The sequence below is a fragment of the Lampetra fluviatilis genome, unplaced genomic scaffold (genome assembly GCF_964198595.1).
Source record: "Lampetra fluviatilis unplaced genomic scaffold, kcLamFluv1.1 SCAFFOLD_1138, whole genome shotgun sequence".
Taxonomy (NCBI): domain Eukaryota; kingdom Metazoa; phylum Chordata; class Hyperoartia; order Petromyzontiformes; family Petromyzontidae; genus Lampetra; species Lampetra fluviatilis.
The window spans coordinates 2,610-10,000 of record NW_027620853.1 but is presented as its reverse complement, the minus strand read 5'-3'; the positions used below and the strand labels follow the sequence as shown (position 1 = coordinate 10,000).

General features: G+C 58.9%; 1 long non-coding RNA gene across 1 annotated transcript in view; it reads right to left on the bottom strand.

Moving 5' to 3' along the window:
- LOC144954437 (uncharacterized) overlaps positions 1 to 5,931 on the bottom strand; it is a 14,251-nt gene extending 8,320 nt beyond the window's left edge. Inside the window, exon 1 of the long non-coding RNA XR_013641190.1 lies at positions 5,850 to 5,931. This is a non-coding gene — a long non-coding RNA (uncharacterized LOC144954437). The remainder of the gene's footprint in view (positions 1 to 5,849) is intronic.
- Between the last annotated feature and the right edge of the window lie 1,460 nt (positions 5,932 to 7,391).

The window sequence follows — 7,391 nt, the reverse complement described above, 5'->3', positions numbered from 1 at the left end:
CGTGTGTGTCTGTGTCACTGTGTGAGTGTGTCTGTGTGTCTGTGTCTGTGCGTGTGTGTGTCTGTGTCACTGTGTGTGTGTCTGTGTCACTGTGTGTTTCTGTGTGTGTCTGTGTGTGTCTGTGTGTGTCTGTGTCTGTGTGTGTCTGTCACTGTGTGTGTCTGTGTCACTGTGTGACTGTGTCTGTGTGTGTGTCTGTGTGTGTCTGTGTGTGTGTCTGTGTGTGTGTCTGTGTGTGTGTGTCTGTGTGTGTGTGTCTGTGTGTGTGTGTCTGTGCGTGCATATGTGTGTGTCTGTGCGTGTGTGTGTCTATGCGTGTGTCTGTGCGTGTGTGTGTCTATGTGTGTGTGTGTCTATGTGTGTGTCTGTGCGTGTGTGTCTGTGTCACTGTGTGTGTGTTTCTGTGCGTGTGTGTGTCTGTGTCACTGTGTGTGTGTGTGTCTGTGTGTGTCTGTGCGTGCATATGTGTGTGTCTGTGCGTGTTTGTGTCTATGCGTGTGTCTGTGCGTGTGTGTGTCTGTGCGTGTGTCTATGTGTGTGTGTGTCTATGTGTGTGTCTGTGCGTGTGTGTCTGTGTCACTGTGTGTGTGTGTCTGTGCGTGTGTGTGTCTGTGTCACTGTGTGTGTGTGTGTCTGTGTGTGTCTGTGTGTGTCTGTGTGTGTGTCTGTGTGTGTGTCTGTGTGTGTGTCTGTGTGTGTGTCTGTGCGTGTGTGTGTCTGTGTCACTGTGTGTGTCTGTGTCACTGTGTGTGTGTGTGTCACTGTGGGTGTGTCTCTCTCTCTCTCCCCGTGTCCCTCTCTCCCCGTGTCTCTCTCTCTCCCCATGTCTCTCTCTCTCCCCATGTCTATCTCTCTCCCCATGTCTCTCTCTCTCCAAGTGTTCCTCTCTCCCCGTGTCTCTCTCCCCGTGTCTCTCTCTCCCCGTGTCTCTCTCTCTCCCAGTGTCTCTCTCTCCCCGTGTCTCTCTCTCCCTGTGTCTCTCTCCCCGTGTCTCTCTCTCTCCCAGTGTCTCTCTCTCCCCGTGTCTCTCTCTCCCTGTGTCTCTCTCCCCGTGTCTCTCTCTCTCCCAGTGTCTCTCTCTCCCCGTGTCTCTCTCTCCCAGTGTCTCTCTCCCCGTGTCTCTCTCCCCGTGTCTCTCTCTCCCCGTGTCTCTCTCTCCCAGTGTCTCTCTCCCCGTGTCTCTCTCTCCCCTTGTCTCTCTCCCCGTGTCTCTCTCTCCCCGTGTCTCTCTCTCCCAGTGTCTCTCTCCCCGTGTCTCTCTCTCCCCTTGTCTCTCTCCCCGTGTCTCTCTCTCCCCGTGTCTCTCTCTCCCAGTGTCTCTCTCCCCGTGTCTCTCTCTCCCCTTGTCTCTCTCCCCGTGTCTCTCTCTCCCCGTGTCTCTCTCCCCGTGTCTCTCTCTCCCTGTGTCTCTCCCTCCCCGTGTCTCTCTCTCGCCCCGTGTCTCTCTCTCTCCCAGTGTCTCTCTCCCCGTGTCTCTCTCCCCGTGTCTCTCTCTCCCAGTGTCTCCCTCCCCGTGTCTCTCTCTCACCCCGTGTCTCTCTCTCTCCCAGTGTCTCTCTCCCCGTGTCTCTCTCCCCGTGTCTCTCTCTCACCCCGTGTCTCTCTCTCTCCCAGTGTCTCTCTCCCCGTGTCTCTCTCCCCGTGTCTCTCTCTCCCCGTGTCTCTCTCTCCCAGTGTCTCTCTCCCCGTGTCTCTCTCTCCCCTTGTCTCTCTCCCCGTGTCTCTCTCCCCGTGTCTCTCTCTCTCCCCGTGTCTCTCTCTCCCAGTGTCTCTCTCCCCGTGTCTCTCTCTCCCCGTGTCTCTCTCCCCGTGTCTCTCTCCCCGTGTCTCTCTCCCCGTGTCTCTCTCTCTCCCCGTGTCTCTCTCTCCCAGTGTCTCTCTCCCCGTGTCTCTCTCCCCGTGTCTCTCCCCGTGTCTCTCTCTCCCCGTGTCTCTCCCCGTGTCTCTTTCTCCCAGTGTCTCTCTCCCCGTGTCTCTCTCTCCCAGTGTCTCTCTCCCCGTGTCTCTCTCTCCCCGTGTCTCTCCCCGTGTCTCTCTCCCCGTGTCTCTCTCTCCCCGTGTCTCTCTCCCCGTGTCTCTCTCTCCCCGTGTCTCTCCCCGTGTCTCTCTCTCCCCGTGTCTCTCCCCGTGTCTCTCTCTCCCCGTGTCTCTCTCTCCCCGTGTCTCTCTCTCCCCGTGTCTCTCTCTCCCCGTGTCTCTCTCTCTCCCAGTGTCTCTCTCCCCGTGTCTCTCTCCCCGTGTCTCTCTCTCCCAGTGTCTCCCTCCCCGTGTCTCTCTCTCACCCCGTGTCTCTCTCTCTCCCAGTGTCTCTCTCCCCATGTCTCTCTCCCCGTGTCTCTCTCTCACCCCGTGTCTCTCTCTCTCCCAGTGTCTCTCTCCCCGTGTCTCTCTCCCCGTGTCTCTCTCTCTCCCCGTGTCTCTCTCTCCCAGTGTCTCTCTCTCCCCGTGTCTCTCTCCCCGTGTCTCTCTCCCCGTGTCTCTCTCCCCGTGTCTCTCTCTCTCCCCGTGTCTCTCTCTCCCAGTGTCTCTCTCCCCGTGTCTCTCTCCCCGTGTCTCTCTCTCTCCCCGTGTCTCTCTCTCTCCCCGTGTCTCTCTCCCCGTGTCTCTCTCCCCGTGTCTCTCCCCGTGTCTCTCTCTCCCCGTGTCTCTCCCCGTGTCTCTTTCTCCCAGTGTCTCTCTCCCCGTGTCTATCTCTCCCAGTGTCTCTCTCCCCGTGTCTCTCTCTCCCCGTGTCTCTCCCCGTGTCTCTCTCCCCGTGTCTCTCTCCCCGTGTCTCTCTCTCCCCGTGTCTCTCCCCGTGTCTCTCTCTCCCCGTGTCTCTCCCCGTGTCTCTCTCTCCCCGTGTCTCTCTCTCCCCGTGTCTCTCTCTCCCCGTGTCTCTCTCTCTCCTCGTGTCTCTCCCCGTGTCTCTCTCTCTCCCCGTGTCTCTCTCCCCGTGTCTCTCCCCGTGTCTCTCTCTCTCCTCGTGTCTCTCACCGTGTCTCTCTCTCTCCCCGTGTCTCTCTCCCCATGTCATTCCCCGTGTCTCTCTCCCCGTGTCTCTCTCCCCGTGTCTCTCTCCCCGTGTCTCTCTCCCCGTGTCTCTCTCCCCGTGTCTCTCTCCCCGTGTCTCTCTCTCTCCCGTGTCTCTCCCCGTGTCTCTCTCTCCCCGTGTCTCTCTCCGTGTCTCTCCGCGTGTCTCTCTCTCCCCGTGTCTCTCTCCCCGTGTCTCTCTCTCCCCGTGTCTCTCCCCGTGTCTTTCTCCCCGTGTCTCTCTCTCTCCCCGTGTCTCTCACCGTGTCTCTCTCTCCCCGTGTCTCTCTCCCCGTGTCTCTCTCCCCGTGTCTCTCTCTCCCCGTGTCTCTCCCCGCGTCTCTCTCCCCGTGTCTCTCTCTCCCCGTGTCTCCCTCTCTCCCCGTGTCTCTCTCTCCCCGTGTCTCTCCCCGTGTCTCTCTCTCCCCGTGTCTCTCCCCGTGTCTCTCTCTCCCCGTGTCTCTCATCGTGTCTCTCCCCGTGTCTCTCTCCCCGTGTCTCTCTCCCCGTGTCTCTCTCCCCGTGTCTCTCCCCGTGTTTCTCTCCCCGTGTCTCTCTCCCCGTGTCTCTCTCTCCCCGTGTCTCTCTCTCCCCGTGTCTCTCTCTCCCCGTGTCTCTCTCCGTGTCTCTCCCCGTGTCTCTCCCCGTGTCTCTCTCCCCGTGTCTCTCCCCGTGTCTCTCTCCCCGTGTCTCTCCCCGTGTCTCTCCCCGTGTCTCTCCCCCCGTGTCTCTCCCCGTGTCTCTCTCTCCCCGTGTCTCTCTCCCCGTGTCTCTCTCCCCATGTCTCTCTCTCCCCGTGTCTCTCCCCGTGTCTCTCTCTCCCCGTGTCTCTCCCCGTGTCTCTCCCCGTGTCTCTCCCCGTGTCTCTCTCTCCCCGTGACTCTCTCTCCCCGTGTCTCTCTCTCCCCGTGTCTCTCTCCCCGTGTCTCTCCCCGTGTCTCTCTCCCCGTGTCTCTCCCCGTGTCTCTCTCTCTCCTCGTGTCTCTCACCGTGTCTCTCTCTCTCCCCGTGTCTCTCTCCCCATGTCATTCCCCGTGTCTCTCTCCCCGTGTCTCTCTCCCCGTGTCTCTCTCCCCGTGTCTCTCTCCCCGTGTCTCTCTCCCCGTGTCTCTCTCTCCCCGTGTCTCTCCCCGTGTCTCTCTCTCCCCGTGTCTCTCTCCGTGTCTCTCCGCGTGTCTCTCTCTCCCCGTGTCTCTCTCCCCGTGTCTCTCTCTCCCCGTGTCTCTCCCCGTGTCTTTCTCCCCGTGTCTCTCTCTCTCCCCGTGTCTCTCACCGTGTCTCTCTCTCCCCGTGTCTCTCTCCCCGTGTCTCTCTCCCCGTGTCTCTCTCTCCCCGTGTCTCTCCCCGCGTCTCTCTCCCCGTGTCTCTCTCTCCCCGTGTCTCCCTCTCTCCCCGTGTCTCTCTCTCCCCGTGTCTCTCCCCGTGTCTCTCTCTCCCCGTGTCTCTCCCCGTGTCTCTCTCTCCCCGTGTCTCTCATCGTGTCTCTCCCCGTGTCTCTCTCCCCGTGTCTCTCTCCCCGTGTCTCTCTCCCCGTGTCTCTCCCCGTGTTTCTCTCCCCGTGTCTCTCTCCCCGTGTCTCTCTCTCCCCGTGTCTCTCTCTCCCCGTGTCTCTCTCTCCCCGTGTCTCTCTCTCCCCGTGTCTCTCTCCGTGTCTCTCCCCGTGTCTCTCCCCGTGTCTCTCTCCCCGTGTCTCTCTCCCCGTGTCTCTCCCCGTGTCTCTCTCCCCGTGTCTCTCCCCGTGTCTCTCCCCCCGTGTCTCTCCCCGTGTCTCTCTCTCCCCGTGTCTCTCTCCCCGTGTCTCTCTCCCCATGTCTCTCTCTCCCCGTGTCTCTCCCCGTGTCTCTCTCTCCCCGTGTCTCTCCCCGTGTCTCTCCCCGTGTCTCTCCCCGTGTCTCTCTCTCCCCGTGACTCTCTCTCCCCGTGTCTCTCTCTCCCCGTGTCTCTCTCCCCGTGTCTCTCCCCGTGTCTCTCTCCCCGTGTCTCTCTCTCCCCGTGTCTCTCCCCGTGTCTCTCTCTCCCCGTGTCTCTCCCCGTGTCTCTCTCTCCCCGTGTCTCTCTCTCCCCGTGTCTCTCTCTCCCCGTGTCTCTCTCCCCGTGTCTCTCCCCGTGTCTCTCTCCCCGTGTCTCTCCCCGTGTCTCTCTCTCTCCCCGTGTCTCTCTCTCTCCCCGTGTCTCTCTCTCTCCCCGTGTCTCTCCCCGTGTCTCTCCCCGTGTCTCTCCCCGTGTCTCTCCCCGTGTCTCTCCCCGTGTCTCTCTCTCTCCCCGTGTCTCTCTCCCCGTGTCTCTCCCCGTGTCTCTCCCCGTGTCTCTCTCCCCGTGTCTCTCTCTCTCCCCGTGTCTCTCTCCCCGTGTCTCTCTCCCCGTGTCTCTCCCCGTCTCTCTCCCCGTGTCTCTCTCTCTCCCCGTGTCTCTCCCCGTGTCTCTCCCCGTGTCTCTCTCTCCCCGTGTCTCTCTCTCTCCCCGTGTCTCTCCCCGTGTCTCTCTCTCTCCCCGTGTCTCTCCCCGTGTCTCTCCCCGTGTCTCTCTCTCCCCGTGTCTCTCTCTCTCCCCGTGTCTCTCCCCGTGTCTCTCTCTCTCCCCGTGTCTCTCCCCGTGTCTCTCCCCGTGTCTCTCTCTCTCCCCGTGTCTCTCCCCGTGTCTCTCCCCGTGTCTCTCTCTGTCTCTCCGTGTCTCTCTCCCCGTGTCTCTCCCCGTGTCTCTCTCTCTCCCCGTGTCTCTCTCCCCGTGTCTCTCTCCCCGTGTCTCTCCCCGTGTCTCTCTCTCCCCGTGTCTCTCTCTCTCCCCGTGTCTCTCTCCCCGTGTCTCTCTCCCGGTGTCTCTCTCTCCGTGTCTCTCACCAGGTGCTGGAGGCTGTTTGTGTGCTCTCCACCCAGCCAGTCCATACGCGTGGGCAGCAGCTGCACACACACACAGACACACACACACTCACACACACACTCACACACAGACGTACACACGCACACACACACAGACACACACACACACAGACACACACACACACACAGACGTACACACGCACACAGACGTACACACGCACACACACACACAGGTACACACACACACACAGACACACACACACACACAGACACACACACACACACAGACGTACACACGCACACACACACAGGTACACACACACACACAGACACACACACACACACAGACGTACACACGCACACACACACAGGTACACACACACACTTACACACACGTACACACACAGGTACACACACAGACGTACACACACACACGTACACACACACAGACGCACACACACACACACGCACACACACACACACGCACACACACACGTACACACAGATACACACAGACACACACACACACAGATACACACAGACACACAGATACACACAGACAAACACACACACGTACACACACACAGACGTACACACACACGCACGCAAACACACGTACACACGCAAACACACGTACACACACACGTACACACACACGTACACACACGCACACACACGTACACACACACAGACGTACACACACACACGCACACACACGTACACACACACACACACGTACACACACAGACGTACACACACGTACACACACACACACACGTACACACACGTACACACACGTACACACACACAGACGTACACACGCACACACACACGCACACACACGTACACACACACGCACACACACGTACACACACGTACACACACGTACACACACGTACACACACACGCACACACGTACACACAGACGTACACACACACGTACACACACGTACACACACACACACGTACACACACACACGTACACACACACACACGTACACACACGTACACACACACACACGTACACACACACACGTACACACACACGTACACACACGCACACGTACACACACACACATACACACACACGTACACACACACACACGTACACACACGTACACACACACGCACACGTACACACACACACATACACACACACGTACACACGTACACACACACGTACACACACGCACACGTACACACACACACATACACACACACGTACACACGTACACACACACACACGTACACACACACACATACACACACGTACACACACACACACGTACACACACACACATACACACACGTACACACACGTACACACACACACATACACACACACGTACACACACACACATACACACACACGTACACACGTACACGTACACACGTACACACACGTACACACACACACACGTACACACACGTACACACACGTACACACACACACACGTACACACACACGTACACACACACACACACACACGTACACACACACACACGTACACACACGTACACACACACACACACGTACACACACGTACACACACACACGCACAC